The sequence below is a fragment of the Phaethon aethereus genome (genome assembly GCF_964289735.1).
Source record: "Phaethon aethereus genome assembly, chromosome: 9".
Taxonomy (NCBI): domain Eukaryota; kingdom Metazoa; phylum Chordata; class Aves; order Phaethontiformes; family Phaethontidae; genus Phaethon; species Phaethon aethereus.
In genome coordinates this window covers 8,970,474-8,987,129 of record NC_138585.1, presented here as the reverse complement: position 1 = coordinate 8,987,129, position 16,656 = coordinate 8,970,474, and the positions used below count along the sequence as shown (strand labels likewise).

The 16,656-nt window shown below is 43.5% G+C and overlaps 1 protein-coding gene across 5 annotated transcripts in view; it reads left to right on the top strand.

Annotated features, from left to right (window-relative positions):
- The window catches only part of PAX3 (paired box 3), a gene marked incomplete at both ends in the record, with an annotated part of 78,454 nt that overhangs the window by 34,378 nt on the left and 27,420 nt on the right, over window positions 1-16,656 (top strand). The window lies entirely within an intron of this gene.

The following is a 16,656-nucleotide window of genomic DNA, read 5'->3' as shown; positions in this document are numbered from 1 at the left end:
AAATTATTTTTTGTTTGTTTGTTTTCTTTTTAAATCAGGAGCTAAAACATACTTTTGTATGGACATACAGGATTCTCAGCAATGTCTCTGCACTCTTTCCTGAGTCAGTAGAGCTGATGCTATAGGGGACGGACATGGCTTTCTTTTGAAAGAACCCATATAGCCAATGTCAAACCCTTTGATGTGGAGGTATTGTAAATCTTTCCACGTGATTCTTCCTGGAAGCCTTGCATTTCCTAAGAAGTGTGTTGACCAGTTCATCCCATTTACAACGCTACTTCTGCGGCTCTGCTTTCTCCTCTTCCCACCGCCTTGGGTGTGGGAACCCCGGTGCCCAGGGCAGCCGCGGCCGGGGCGCTCCGCCACTCAGACCTGGAGGAGTGCTCCCGCTGTGCCGGAGCACACAAAGGCTGCCTACTTGCTTTGACGAGCCTATGCTGCAGAAAATCCTTGCAATCTTTTGTGCTTCGTGGTGTTGACTTATTTTAGTTCCACGCTAAGATGCTCCCCATTGAAACAAGCAAGCAAAAAAAAAAAAAAAAAAAAGGAATCTAGTTCTTTTAAATACTGTTGTTCTGGTGCCTTTAGGAGGCACTTTGCCTGACTTTCTAAAGAGATTGGTTTGAACGGTGCAACTTTGGTTATGCTTTGGGGAAAGAGAAGAGCATAGTTGTTAAGAATAATAAATATGAGTGTTCACTAAAGCCGATTATGTCTGCATTGAATGGTGATTAAAATATAATGTGCAATGATAATGGGGTATTGCTGAGAACCAACGTGACAAGAAGTGACAGAAAAGAGATTATGTTAGATTTCTACTTGCGTAGCGTGAATATTGTAGCTCTGAATTGTGCATTTAGTACATAACATTGTGCCCTGGAAAGTCCTAAACTCCAGAGACATCAGTCAGCATAATGGAAAATGTTGGTGTGCTCATGAAAACAGTAATGTGTTTGCTGCTTTTTCAGTGCAGTTATACCAGAATAGTTCCAGCCTCTTAATTAAATCTTTGGGTAAATCTTTCTGAATTTTGTGTTGGTAAAGTATATGAGCAAAGTCATAAGAAAAAATCTTGAGCCATGACAGGCAAGCTTCAACTTAATTTTTTTTTTTTTTTAAACAAAACAAACTTAACTGTCAGGCTCTGGCAGTTGGACAAAACAGACTTTTCTTGGGAGCACGTCATATTTGCTAGGAGAAGTTTCCTGACTTCAGCTGGAATTCCTGGTTGGAAGTAGGGGGAGAACGTGCCTTCCCCTCTGTGGTGAGCAGGGCAGCTCCCTGCCTCAAGGAAGGGACGTGTTTCCCTGGCCCTGAGGGAAAATCTGTAACCAGACATCTCCGGGTCCTCTCTGAGTTCTTCCCCTTCATCTGTGTAACTACCCTCTATTGCGCATTAGGACGCTTGCTTGGAGCGTGGCAGAGCCAAGGTCAGACGCTCGGGGCTTTGGGGGTGGTGGTGTGCCCTCCTCTGGTCTCAGAGACTGTCCCGTGCACAGTCCGTCTCCACCCCAGAGCATCCCGAACGAGTGCCACGACCACACGCCTCCCCCTCTAGAGGCAGATTATTCCCTCTCTCTTTCCATTTTTTTCATGAAAGACTTCAACAAGATTTTGTTTTTCCGCTAGCACAGAACGCGGGAGGCGGGGGGAGAAAGTGGAAGGAGAAATGTGAAACGAGGAGAAGGGCGAATACTCCCTTCCTTCACCAAGCTGCAACCATGGTCTGAAAGCATGAAATGACATGAATTAGAAACATACCCAAATGACAGAGCAGCCGAACCTTTGCTGGTATAATCTGTCATGGCTCCACTGAAGCCAGTTTGAAAGTCTGTCTGTTCCTAAATAGGTGCAAAGGCCTTCCAATGAATTGTGTGTTACCATAGGAAATCATATTAAAGGGAATGGCATTTTAGGAGCCTGCAAGTCGTCACTTTTAATGGTAGCTGCATTGAGTTTGATATAAACACTCACAAGAGTTTGCAGGACTGATTTTAACTTTGTTTGTGAGAATATCTGTACTGCTGAACTGTGAGTTTAAGCCCTGTAAAATACTTTGCGCTAGAGCCTGATCCTGACAGAGCTCTGGTAATTAAAGTGAGCTGAGCGCTCGCCCCGCGTCACGGGAACAGGCTCCTGAAACCGTGCTGCACGTGGGGTGCAAAATTCAGAAAGCCAAAAGTTCGTTTAGTGTCTTGGTGGACTCAGAGGCTGAGGAGGAGGGTGAGAATCTTGGTTCCTTCAGTGGCTCAGCAGTATCAAATTTATGTCCAATTCTTTCTCCCTAATTCTTGTTGCAAAAGTTAACCGAATAACCCCTTGGATTTATCAGAAAAGAACTAGGAGTTTATCTCGCTCCTAAGGAAGCTGATGGCAACGTTAGTTTACTGCAACATGACGCTCACAAACGTAGTAAACAATTACTTTAAAAGAGGAAAACAACTGAATCCCAATTAAGACAAGCATTAGAATGACAATGTTCCATTTTTCCACTGTACAGAGAATGATTTATGGCCAAAGGATTACTTTTGAAATTGTTTTGAATTCTGCCCCTTAATTTATTAAATGATTCCTTCTTAGGAACTTGATTTCTAATTCACTTTAATTTAAAAAAGCCCCACTCTCTTCTTTGGATGGAGGCAGAGCCCTCAGGGGTCTATAAAACTGTCAATATGGCTGTTAATTTGGGTTTTCTTTTTTTCCTTATGGCTTAAAGCTTAATTGTGAGAGCTGGGAAGATGCCGTGGTTTTGGTTTGCAAGGACTCAGTGTCTTACAGGTTTCAGATCCCATCAGAAGTCATAGGGAACCTCCTGCTGCTGCTGCTGTGTCAAGTTGGAAAAGCTGTAAAAATCTGGGGAGGAGCAGGGGTTTGCTGAAAGTCAGTCCCACCTGGATTTCATGCTGGAATCGGAGATGTGCAAGAACCAAGTGCCTTAGTCTAAATGTCCCTCAGCTTTGGGTGGGTCTGGATCCAGATCAGGATCTGAACTTTTTGTGCCTCAGGCTTGTCTCTAATTGAAGCCAGGCAAAACCACACATTTCACATGACTTTGATGCAAAACCATACATAGGCCCATTTTTTTTTTTTTTACTCAAAACGAAGTCCAGGCTTCCTTAGAAAGATCACAAACCTTGTGCTGAACTTTGACAGTCCCAGGTGGTAATGAAAATTCAAGATTCCAATGCAGCAGTGTTCCCGGAGGGAACGATGCTTGTTTTTGTCATTCTAGTTAAAAATGTGACTGTTTCGAGACGGGCAACAATGTCCCACTCGCTGCGAGTTGGTCAAAAGATGGTCTAGACTCTTCCTCACAGACATCCTAATTATTATTCTTGTTTTAGATCCTGATCGAAGATCTCAGTGGCACTTAACTGGTTTTGTGTCTCATGGAGCAATATAGGAAGGATTCGCGCCATGTGGGATTGAAAAAGCAAAACAAAGATGACCGTGGAAGCTAGAATGAGGTTCTGTTTTGATTGAACCACTTTTGCAAACTTTTTTCCTGAGCAGTCAAATAGCAAAGAAAAATCTGCATGTTTGGATTTTGCAAAACGATTCCGGATGTTTGAAGGAGCCTTTCAAAGCAGTGCAGGGCTTTTAACAATACAAATTCTGCTACCTTAACAGCATGACCGGTATTAATTTTAATGGCAGAGGCAGGCTCTTCTTTGAAGATCACAACCTGTACCTTCACTGTGAAGTTATCCACTGCACGTATTGGTTAATCCATTTATATATGATGATATATGTTAGAATTAGATGAACGTTGACCAGAGCACAGCCTGGGTCAAAGTTTGTGTGGAAGGTATTTGGTAAATGCCCTTAGACCGTGATTTGGAAAGCCTAACTAGAGTGTCTGAATAAGGTAATTGTCACTGCAAGCATCAGAAATGTTTCCAGGCCATCTGTTGCTCAGCCACTTGTTGTTATTTGTATTGCTATGGTAAACAGGAGCCCTGCTCATGCACTGCCACTGTGCTGGGACCTGTACCAACACAGATCTTAAGATGTCCTTGTGAAAAGGACATAATGGTGTAAGCATGTGACGGTGCACCAGACATCTTTAGACTTTAAAGCAGAGCTGAAGGCTCTTGAGCTCTGTGCTGAGCAGTGGTCTCAGCCCACTGACACCCAAACTGCAGCAGAGGTGTTGGTAAGGTGTCGCAGCAATGAAGCCCCTCTGTTTATTCCCATCAAATTCGATAGTGACAATGAATGTTCTAGGCTTCTGCTGTGAGCCCAAAGGCACAACACTATGTGCTACCAGGGACAGAGAAACATGAATTACTTGGCCAACAGTCGATGAAGGCAAAAAGTTCACAAACATGGCTTTTGTAGAGTACCTCTCCTGCATTTGTTTCTGTGGTTTGAGTTCTACTTGGACAGCATTAAGCCTGGGACCCTGGATCTCATCTCCTTACCCTGCTTCTCTAACAATAAAAAGGAAGCCACTTAGAAAAGCTGCAAAAAGCTCGTTTCTCAGTTGATCTCTGTTTTGCTTTACAGACACAGGAGGCTGGCTGGGAGCATGCAGCGTTCATTCTTTTCTGTCTCCCTGCTATTGTGCAGAGTTCGTTCTGGCAGACTCCCCCATACTCATCTGGGGCATCTGTCAGGCCCTATCGTCAGGCTCCGTCCAGCCCTGTTCCAGGCCAAGTTTTGACTTCCTAATCTGTATTTAACACTTTGATGTGGCTCTCAGCAGGATTTGACCCAAAGCAGACAGAGAATTGCATCTCACAATCCATGGGGTGTGAATTGAGGAAAAAAATAAAATTAACATTTTAAAAAATTGTTGTGAAATAGAAAATAAGTGCATAATTTTTGCTGAAATTCAGTGGGTGCTGAATACTTGTATTTGTCTAAGCTTCCTAGAAAAGCCCACTAAAATATGTACTGCTTGCCAGTATTGGTTGGAGGAGGTGGGCTGTGTGTTAGTGGTTGCACTTCTTCCAGTACTCATCGTGGGGGTACTTCTATTTCAGCCTGGACTTAAGAGACGAGAGATGGCTCTCATTGCAGCCAACCCCAAGCTCTCGTTTTAGGACCTGTTGCGGTTTCACACAGTGGCAGGCAAATACCAAGCACCCTGGAGATGTGAAGAGTGTGCTTTCAAGAAACCCTCTTGCTTTTGAATGTGGTGCGGTGTTAGGAGGATTTCAGTGTTTTCAGAGAACTTAGAAACAACAAGAACTACTTTTATTTCCCCCCTAGAAAGCTCTCTCATCACATGTTTTACTGTGGAGCTATTAAGACTCTCACTTGCAGCATTACGGGGCACCCAGCACCACATGTATGAGCCCTTGCAGGCTGCGGTGCTCGGTCGTGTACGAGTGGAACAAACAGGGACTCAGTTCAGTGGTGTCGTTGCACTGGAAGGCAAGATGAAGCAGGAGACAGAATCTTTATAGCTTTATAGTTGACATAAAGCTTTTCCCAGATCATCTTTTTTAACAGCCCTTCTCTTTCCCTTGTAATGTTGAGGACTTCTGAGAAACAGAGAACCTTTAAATAGATGCTGTCAATTAACCCTACAGCCTAACAATTGAAGATAGCTGATTTTACAGAGATCAAATTGTAGCGAAGAGGTTAGGTGTGTTAACAACTTTTCTGAATTCATATTTGTGTTTTTGTAATTTTTTTTCTACTTTTAAATGTTGCAAATCTGTTTGGGACCACTTTCACTGTTATCTTAGAGAATTTGCCCTATTTCTGGAGGGTAAAACCATCAGCTTCAATGAAACCACTGATTTTGGGTGTGTGGGAGATCATCTAAACAATGAACTCCTCTTCATGCTCCAAAAAAAGCACAGGCTGTTTCATTGGGTTCCCATCTGGGAAAATGAAGCCAAATTAAAGGCCATCTACCTTGTTCCTTCTGTGTGTAGAAATTCCTGATATCTGTGGGTGATTGAGGGCTACATCTAAGTCCAGAGGTTTGATCCAAAGCCCGCTGAAATGAGATTTGCATTTAATATTTGGGATGAAGAACTAGATTCTTCAGTGTCTCTTCCAGCGGGAATGGCAAAGAGCAAATGAGTGATAGTGTGTGTGGTTATATACCTTATATATAACTTAAATACTCTCTGTTTAGACAATCCTATCACTTTAAGTCATTGAAACTCCAGGTGCTCATTGTTGTAGGGACACTACCTGCAACATGCATGTATCCCAGTACTGCCTTGATCTTGTGTGCTCAGGATATAAAAGATCCTACAGCACACCTGTATCTTTATAACATTAAAGCTGCCGCCTTTTCTCTCCTTGTCTTCATACCAGATGTTACTGTTGGTCTTAACAGAAGGTGTGGTTTGTATTTTTACGCATGCAGGCGCCGTTTGCAGATTACACCCTGCTTTGCGTGCACTTGCACACTTACTCTGTAGGTAAGGTGTGCCTGTAGTACGTTTTGGCAGTGGCAGGGATCTGCATGTTGAGGATAGCGTACCATATTCTGTGCTCCTTAAGTCTCTGGAAGCTGAGACAACAAAAAATACAACTTTGATTCGTGGTAGGAAAGATGCAGTTTTGAGAGTGCTTAATAATCTGTCAAACTTTTTTGTCAGGTGTGTCAGCAAGCGCAGTTCTACAGAGCTCTGAGACATTTTGGCATCCCGTAACACCTTGCATTGTGCAAGAGTGAAGAACTATAAGCTCGAATTGGAAACAGCCGGGCAGGGTGAGATGGCGTGAGAATGGAAAATAATCAGGAGAAGTTAGTGAGAACGGAGGATCTGGCGCCTTGGGTTGCGTGTCTTGGGTGTCAGACCTGGGAGGCTGTAATTGCAAGTGGGATGCAGGAGTTATCCCACATGCTTGACGTGTAGCAGAGGTGTAGTACTGGATCTCCAGTGCTTTGCAGCTGTTAATAAATACAGGGTAGATTAGCTAAATCCTAGCTACTGGCCCAAGCCTGCCTCAAATCTGTGAGACTGTTAGGAACTGAACAAATATCTAAGCCACAGTCTAAAATTTTATCCCTTTGCTCAGGCTCTTCAATATTTTATTTATTTAAAGGCTTACCTTAGACTTTTTAGGAAAATCTCTGGATCTTCTATTCCACTCTCTTGCACTGCAGCAGAGAAAGCTGGAAATGGACAACATACTTAGTAGCAACTAAAACTCAGTAGCTTTAATTACTGATAATTTAAAAAGCAGCCAACTACTGACACCCCCTGCCCCCTAAAAAAAAGCAGGGAGGCAAAACCCCCCAAAACCTTGAAAACCCTCATCACAACCCTTTGCAAAAGCTGCGCAGTAGCTGGGGCTGACTCTGACCCCACAGCCCAGGCGGTGCCAGGAGCTGGCAGGCGTTTCGCTGACCGTCCTCTTGGGGACTGCTGTGGTCCGTGGGTTGAATAAGCGTTGGGTAACACTGGTGTGGAACAGTTCTTTACATGCCTGTGGGAATTATAGTTTAAAATAGAGTGAAGGTACTTCCCTGTCCCCCCAAAATCAAAGCAGCCTTATTTGTTGCTTAATTTGCCGGGTTTATTTTGTTTAATTTGTAGCTTTCTGGGAAATGTTTTGCAGTCAAATTTTGTTGGGAAGTGTTTAAAATTATAATTCCTTTTAAGCAGCTACAAAATACTATGGTGAAGTTTGCTAAAACTAATATAGTGAAGTCAATAGTTAGACTAACGTTTTATATTGGCATAATAATGTGTTATGTAAGCTGTGCTCTGTGCACACTGTGGACTGCATGCTTAGCAATACACCCCTTTCATTTCTCATTGCTTGAAATCTTTGTTAATGTCGGGGTTGTACAAAGGGGCTTGATATCAATTAAAACTTTACTTCATTCTGATTCCTGAACAAATACCCTTTCAAAATACATAAGTGGGGGGGAGGAAACAATAGAGTCGTAATGTGTTTTGCAATGTTAGTGGCTAAGCAAAGCCTACAGGGTATACCAACAGGCATCCTGCCGCTTCTGTCTTATTTTTATGGAAGAATAGTTAAGAAAAGCCAGTGTGTTTATCTCACAAAATTTGGGGCAGAGTTACTTTTTCAGCTTTTGGGGCTGCTAATAATTCAGAGAGACGGTTATAAAGTTATTGTTAGTATCTGTAGAGGTTTCAGAGCAGATGATACAAGTGTATAGATGTTTAGTCAAATAGTTTTTGACATCTCTACCGTTAAGCATTCACCAGCAACCATCGTTCTTGTAGGTTTTCAAGAGCATTTATCAGCATCTGTCAACAAGTAGTAAATGAGAGCAAATGTATGGGAATTACATATGTCTGTGGTGTAGAGAATGGATCAAGAGTGACTCCCAGCTGGATGCGTTTTCCCTGCTGTAAAGGTGCTGCGGGGCTGGCTGCAGCCCAGCATGGCACTTCAGTCCCTTCTGTTGATTGCTCTGAGGTTGGCTGACGTTGGGCTTTTTTCTGTTTGTCTTACTGGACTGAAGAATTGTGTGTTTTCTTCAGAAATTAGGCTCCCCATGTTACTTTTGGATAGGTAGCAAGCTGTATACCTTCCTTCATTATTAGTAAATTGCAGTGCTGATCTCTGTATAGCACCGTGTCGTGTGAATGGAGTGCCTTTTTTAAAGCACCTAAATTTCAGTTGTTTCAGTGTCTGCCTAAAAAATAGAAAATGCCTTGCTTTAATTTCTCATGTCTACTTATAATCTGTAATATGGAAAGGGTATGGTCAGGTGGCATCTACGAGGTCCGATAAGCTTTTGCGAGGTTGGTTTGTGCACATATCACCTCACCGGAGCAGTCTGGGTTCTGCGGAGGTGTTGCACTGTCCCTGGGAAGGGTAATTAAAGGATGACGCCAGGAGCTCATGGGCACACAAGCTCCACAGGGCAAGAGACAAGGAGAATCTGCAGGTGACCGGCTCTTGGATGGACTCAAGTTAATTACTGTGACGGCATCACAGGCAGTGTAACTAACGAAACAGCACTGTGTGCTCCAGGGAGTCTCGTGCAGCCCTGTGCTGGCACCCAAGGCAGGAGCTGGGAATGAAAAACCCCATGGGATGTAACACAAAGGTGCCGAGCACCCTACTGCTGTCCCATTGTAACAGTGCAAAGGGTCCTTTCGTTCCAAATACTGGAACAACTATAAGAGCAGAGGCTGTCTTTGGCCAGTGGGACGCGAGGGCTCAGTCCCCAGTAGGACCAGGTCCCATGACAGAAGATGATGGATTTTGAGGTCAGCACCCCAATTCTTAAGTGGTTGTGATGGGAGTGACCTTGAGGTACTAACAGATTTGGCTGTAAAAGAGGCATTTGGCAGGAATAGGTAGTACCTTGGAAAATCAATCACAGGAAAAATATCTGGTGAAAAATGTAACCTTTTTTTATTGACTGAAGTCTGGAAAATTAAAAAAAAAAAGGAGAATTAAGCACGCAGTTTTCTTTACAGAAGATTGCTGTGTTTTTGTGAAAGTAAAGTGATTTCTAGAGGAAGTGGAGTATTCAATGACAAAATCCAATATTCTGTTTTTTAAAAAAAAAAAAGTAGTCTGGAAATATTTGGCCATTCCAAGTCCTGAGAGCGATAGAGATGATCATATAACTCAGTTTAGCTCTATAGTAGGTAAAAATGGCTTAAGGGGTGGTCTGGCTGCAGCTGTGGGTTTAAGAAGAGAGGATAGCCTTGATTTCCCATAGAGACTTTGAGGACTGTAATGTTGACATTGAGATGAAACTATCTACAACAGCTTGCTCTGTCAGTGTTTGTCTGGTTTGAATCAAGGATGTATTAATTCAGGTGCTAGAACTAGTTGAGAGAGCTAGGAAATATATTAAAACATTCTCAAAATTTTTTACCTTAAGTATCTGTACTACAACTTTTTTTTTTCCCCCTCTTCCAAAATGTTTTAGCCGTGCTACAACTTGGTTAAAACTCAGTGAAGCAATGCAGAGCTGTTTTTTAAAAATGCTTGTAAGCCTTTTCTGTCTTCATGTGCCCAGTAAGTTTGATCAGCTTGTATAACTTCAGGAGTTTTCGTTTGCATGCTGTTGTTGCAAAGGATTAAGCCAAATAGAGACACAGCCAAATACAGATTTTTTTTTTTTTGTTTTTCTTTCCTTCTGAAGAATCCACACTGCCTACACAGTGAGAGATTGTTGACAGCTCAATTATTTGTAGTGCTTTAACGTGCTAATACAGGTTCATTATTTATCCAGAGACTCCTTCATTTGCTTTATTTAATTTCTCAGCTGACAAATTCCATGTCCCAGGACACTCAGTGTTTTCAGTCTTAATTGGTTACCGACCATCTCTTCCATCAGCTGATACTGGCTTGGAGACGTGATGCCAATCCTTTCTTAGTATGTTCTGGGATTTGTACAAGAGAGATTTAGCTTGCCTCTTAAATCTCCCTGTCTTTTATATTAAAATACCAGCTAAAGTATCAACTTCCTAAAGGTTGTTGAGAGCAAATCTCATTCGGACTTGAGTATTTAGTTTCCTTCACATTTTTCTAAGTTTAGGAGGGAAAGTTGTTCTCTTTTTGAGTTCTCTGGAATTTTTTCCTTGAAATCTCCTAGTGTTCTTTTAAGTGAGAAGATGATGTTGCAATGGTTACATACAGTACTCAGTTTGCAGTGTTACCATGGATGCTTCCTGTAGGAGGGGTTGGAAAAACCCCCAGACATGGGCACTTGGTGAGCTCCTGGTGAAAATCAACCGGATGCACTTGTGACTCCTCTTTGTGCTTTTTCAAAGAAGCTCTCCTCTCCGAGTCAGGAGGCTGTGTTCAGAGAGGTGGTCCGGGGCGACTCGGAGTCCAGCGATGTGTGATTGTACGGGTTCGTGCTGGAGAGCTTTATCGTGCCTGGGGTTATCACAGTGCCGGCTCCCCCTCCCTGAACTCCTTCCCTGAATCTGCTGGGAATGATATGAGAGAATGAGTACGGGCTAAAGCTTGCCCGAGTCGAGCTTGGCTCTTATACTGGTGGAAACAGCAGAGTAGTCCTTTGACTGGTCCGTGTGACTGAGTTGGGAGGAGTGGGTCTGTTTTTCTGCCCTCCCGTGGGCAGGTTTCCTGAGCTATACAGGCCCTTGTGTGCATTACCTGTACAGTAGTATCCCAGTGCTAACTACGGTTCCTTTATATTTAGTTTACAGCATAAAATAATCACAATAGTAATTCCCAGTGCAAATTTACAGCAGTGAAACTTGAGAGTGGGATCAGGCCCACATGCAAAGCTGTTAAGTACTTCAATGTTACTTGTATCAACAAAACAAATCTCTTTTTGGAAGAGGAGGTGGGGGAATAAGAAGAGATTTTTGTAGTTGTATTTGCAGTTTCCTCTTCCTTTCACTCTGGAAATTCTTTATCCTTTCATGCACAGTTGAGAATTAGCCATTTATTCTTAGTGCTGGTGATGCGGTCTTTGATATTTAAAATGGAATGTGTTCCTTTTTGATGCTCTGTGGTTTTGAATGAAGTACATGCTAGCAGATTAATGGTGCATAACAGTTAGACACTGGCCATTTTTTTTTCCTTTCCATATTATTTCATCATTCAAAAAAAAATTAAATATATTTAAAAAAAGAGGCTGTGAATTGTCTATTGTTTGTGCGGTGAAATTGTTTTCACAGTGTTGTCATTCTCTTCGAAGTTGAAATCGTTGAATAGCTATGAGCTGTCACATTTTTTGTAAGTTATAACTGCATCAAGCTGTGCTGACAAAATGTCCCTGCACAACTGTTAATAAGCATTGTCATTTTAAGCATGAAACAGTTTAGCTAATGATTTATCTCTTATAAAGCAGCACTTGGGGCAGCTGTATGATTTGTCTCTTTAGCAAGTCAAGTAATTTCTTTAACAAAATGTTAAGCACAGATGGGCCATAGGCTGTCAGTTAACCATTATTGTGCATGCATCTGCTTGCCTTCAATGCACTGTTTTATGTATTCAGGCACTTACTTAGGCACAGCTCTCTGAAAAGCGGAACCTACTCTGATTGGCAAATAAAATGTTCATTTGTCTCTTCTTCCTATTGTTTTGTTTTGGTAACACATGTCAGCAGCTCAATTACCCAGTTCATTAACAGCTCCCAATAGACATGATGGCCAACCCATGATAAGGAGGGCGATTGTGGCACATATGGTCAATAATAGCCTGTCTCTTGGTAATTGTAAATAAAAGTCACTGTTGGCCGTTTCCTTTTACTGCAGCTACTGTTTTCCTTTTCACTTTGCTGCACAAAGCACATTTCTCTAAGTGAATCAGCCCAAACAAAATAAAAATACCATCCACTTCTCCCAAGAAGATCACTTTTATCGCTGTTGTGGTGGTTGTTCCCTTTCTGTGCTGACTTTCCAGCTTAGAGCTCACAGGAGATGGGATTGCTCTTTTCCAATTCCAATAACCGTTTAATTACACTTATTAATCAGTTTACTTAAACAGCAGTGCATTTTCTCCCCATTTCTCTCATTCTCTCACTGCAGACTTTTGTAAAGTGCCTGTGGAGTTTAAAAAAGCCATTTACAATGTTTTTGTAAGTATGCCCTTTGAAAATAGCAGCAGTTTTCAAAGGAGTAATTGAAGTGTGACTTAATCCTTGTTAGATGAGCGATATTCATGTCTGGAACAGAGGCTTGCTTTTTGGTTTCGTTTCTTGTTTCTTTAATATAGTCAAAATGCTGGTAGAAACGGTTAAAAGCAATTTTATTACTTGCTATTATTTCGCATTGTACTAGATATTCCATTGCTTTCTAGAAAGATCGAGAATTTTCTCATACATTTGCTGATCCTAAATTTTCACTTTTACCAGGGAAATAGGAGTAGGTAGCGGCATTAGCATGTTTTATCTTAACCCCACCAAGAAATCTTTTGTGGCTTCTGCTTTTGTTCTTTATGTGTTTTTGAAATCTGCTTTTCCTTTTCCTCTCAAAGAAGAGGAGTCCAACTGCTAACAAATCCTGGGCTGTGACCTAACGGGGTGAAACTTGGCGTGCCGTGCCTGGATCGCCCCTCTGTCCTCTTCCCCTGTTGATGGTGAAGCACAGAAAGCAAACAGTGAATTGGATAAAACTGCAGCTCCGAGCCCTGGTAAACTTGCCACAAAGTGCTTTGGTGGGAGCACCACAACCTAAAATTTAGGGGTGCTTTTCTAATCTTGGGAGCATGCTTTATCTTGGATAAACACTGCGTTCAGTTGTGGCGTCTTAAACAGCTCACAGGTGGCTGAGGGGTGACTCCAGACCCCCCGAGCTCGTACCCCGCTGCCTACCATATTCATAACTAATCTGTAGTCTCCACCCAGGGCTGCGGGCACTTGGGGAGTTGTTGAGTGTCAGAGTTTATTTGTCCTGTTTTGATTAGCACAGAACCTGGCAGGGCGTATTTTCTTTTTAATGGCTCCTTGCTGTGACAGCGAGGTTTTGGGAGGAGGAAAGGGCAACCCCGGCGTCACGTTTCCCCGGGCAAATAGAGCAAAGCGAAGGGCCGATGCGCTGGGAGGGAGGTAGTCGGTTGGCTCCGGCGTCCTTGTAATATTCTGTATGCAAATACGAGCCTGCCCCTAAACGGGACTGCTCAGAGGGGAGTGGAGCGGGGGGCTGTTAGTAGGAAATAAAGATGCTGTTTTATTTTCCTTTGGGCTTTATTTTGAGGAAAGAAGGGACGGCTGACGCGTTTCTCGTCCGTCGGCTGTTAAAGGCCAGCTGCTGAAAGCCTACCCCAACACAAACAAGGATCCGGGGAGGAATGCGCGGCCGGCCACCTACCGCTGCTCGCAGCAAGCCAGCGCCGGAGGCTTGTTTAGCGAGTGCCTGCGGTGACCCTGCGGGCCCGCTTCCTGGGACAGTTTTCCCGTCTCTCCCTCCCTTCCCTCTTTAATTCATCCACAATATGATGGAGGGCTGCGTTCGAGCCCCCTTACCTCTGGCCGGGAGAGAGGCAGTGGTGGAGGGACGCCTCCAGGTGCCGAGGTTTGGGGAGGGGGTAGCTTGGATTAACCCCTGCTGTGCATCCCCTTCGCCCTGGCTGCCCTCCCCGGCCCCCCGGCCCACCGCCCCCCTCGCGTCCGCGGCAGCCGCCTTTGTGCCTCCCGCATCCTGCCAGGCAGGTGTCAGAGCCCTGAATGCGGGCGAAGGCCCTGCTGATGGATGCCACAGATGGAGCGTGGAAATCGGTCGAATAGGCCTCAGCCACAGGCCATTTCTTAGGACACAACAAAAGCCTCCAAATAAGTCAACAAAAATCCCAAAGATCACAAAGAGAAAGTGTCATTTGTCACTTGCTGCGGGTTTGTGTGGGGGTAGCGGCCCTGCTGCACTCCTCCTCGCCGGCACCCGAGGAAACACGAGGGAGGTCACCCGCCTCTCCGGGCGCGAAGGGCTGCGGGGATCAGGCGCAGCCCGGCGCTACCCGCCGCCTCCCGCTGCGGAACGCCACGCTTAGCCCCAGCGCTGGGGATGCCCCGGCCGCCGCCTTAAGTCATAGAGGTGTGGCACGAGGGGGAGAGCCTGTGGAGCTCGTCGTGCATAAAGAAAGAAATGAGGAGGTCCGGGAAGGGTAGCTGGCAAACTGTCACCAGAACCCTCCCCGGCCTTTGGTGTATTGGGTGTTTCTGGTTAGCGAGATCCGTGGCTAGACAGAATTTATCCGGGGCAGACCCCAGGCTGGTACGCTTAGAGGAGAGGGCTGTGTAATACCTCATTAAAAAAAAGTCACAGCGACTGAAGGGCTGCCAGAGAAGTTGTGCCGTTGCCGGTCGCAGAAAGAGAAACTCTCTGCCTGCGTTTGTCAGGTGCGCTGTGCTGCAGCCATAATGTGTGGGGTTTAAACGGTTGTCATGTTTTTGTTATTTAATTATTCAAATGAAATGTCTTGCTGAGAGGAAGAACAACCCGCAGAATGACCTCTCGTGCGTTATTTTGTTGTTCGGTTTTTGCCCCGACATGTCTGTCTGTGGTGTTTGGAAAAGGGATGGTTGCAGAGCTCTAGGTGACCGAATGCCTGCGACATTGGGCAGAGGAGTTCTGATATCGTGGTGATAAGTGCTCGCAGCATTTCCTCAGGCCGCCAGACAGGTCGTGAGGGGTTAAGGGACAAATAATTGCACTTTAATTCTGTAATTCCTTCTTTAATCTAACTTAATGGCTCAGCTGTTGGTGGTGCTCTTGGCTGCCTCTCCTATTTTGAGCTGTGCAGTAAGGGGGGGGACCGGCGACCCCGAGGAGCCTGGCTGGGAATCTCCCAGGACACTGGTGAGTCTCCTTCTTTCTCCTATTTATAGCTTGAGGGGCTGGAGTATTAAGATCATCGGGACAACTGTAAAGGCTAGCAGTTATGTGTGTTGTGTGACTCTGGAGGTGATGGAGATAGAAATAACCCAGCTAAAATCTGACTGCCTTTACCTGCACTGAATACTATCTTTTTGTATCATGGAAATCGGTGGATCTGTTAGCGAGATACTGCTTAGCAAAAGGGCTACGCTATGGCTATTGAGCATATGTAAAATTAATACTGCTTTTTTAAAGGCTGAGGTGTGTCCAGTTTATGTGCTTAGCCAATTGGCTTCTCACCTGTATAAAAGTCTAATAATGGTATTTTAATAGGAAAAATAAGAATAAAAATTTCCTTTAAACTAATAAAATTTAAGAAGACTTTGTAAGAAATAAAAATAGTGCAGTTTTTAATACAGATGTGTAGCTATCATTTGAGATTACATTTGTCTGATTTTAATATTGCAGATCAGACAAGACAAAGGAACTCAAAGTTTTCAGTAAAGCTGCACATATCAGCCAGGCCTGGCAAAGGGGTAACATCAATGCAATCAGATAGATATCAAAGCCATTTCATTTGATATAAGTTTTCTCCCTACTTTAATTTTATTACTTTTGCTCTAAATGTTTGCATTTGATTAGATATATTGTCCTGGACTCCTAGATACTTTGTTCAGTTTTTCTCGACAGGCTTACCTTTGTGCCTTTCATACACTGCTTAATGAAATGTGAAGCTAAAATGAAAATGAAATTAAGTCAGCGTTTCAGTTCTGCATTCTCATTGCTGCATGAAAGCAAGGTGCAGGGAAACATCACGCGATTTTGCAAAGTCTTTAGAAGACATTTTTAGAAAGATCAATATAGGTCTCCTGATACTTCCCACCCAGTTGGTGAGGATATTCACTTCAGAAATTTAGTGATAAATATCGACTTCAAATTTCATAGTTTAAGCTGGCTTTTTAAAGGCATACTTTATGCATATTTTTATAGGGATATTCTTATAGGAATATTTTAACTATATTTTAAATATCCTATGTTTGTTTTTGTTCTTGAGCAACATGAAGCCATCCTGGAGGGTTGTAACTTGGCAGTTGTTGAGGAAGGCAGGTGTCACTGATTCTCTTGGGACCCCAACTGAGAAGACTTGGGATTTGTCACTAGTTCAGACAACGTGTTATGTTCATTTTGGGGTACCCTAGATTGCCTGTTTAATAAGGAATGAACTTGGACTGTTTGGGATAGGCTGTTTGTGATGATTCCCTTTTGATCTTGGGGACAATATTCTCAAGAACCAGAACAGTTTTAACCCAGTCTTACCTGGGGCAAAACTTCCATGTAAGTTAAGACTCTGGGAATTGGATGTTTTCACAGTGCATCGATGCTGAGCTCTGTGGGCATTTCTCCTGATGTCCTGTGTATGTTGGATACAAAATATTGATGGTGTCTGGAC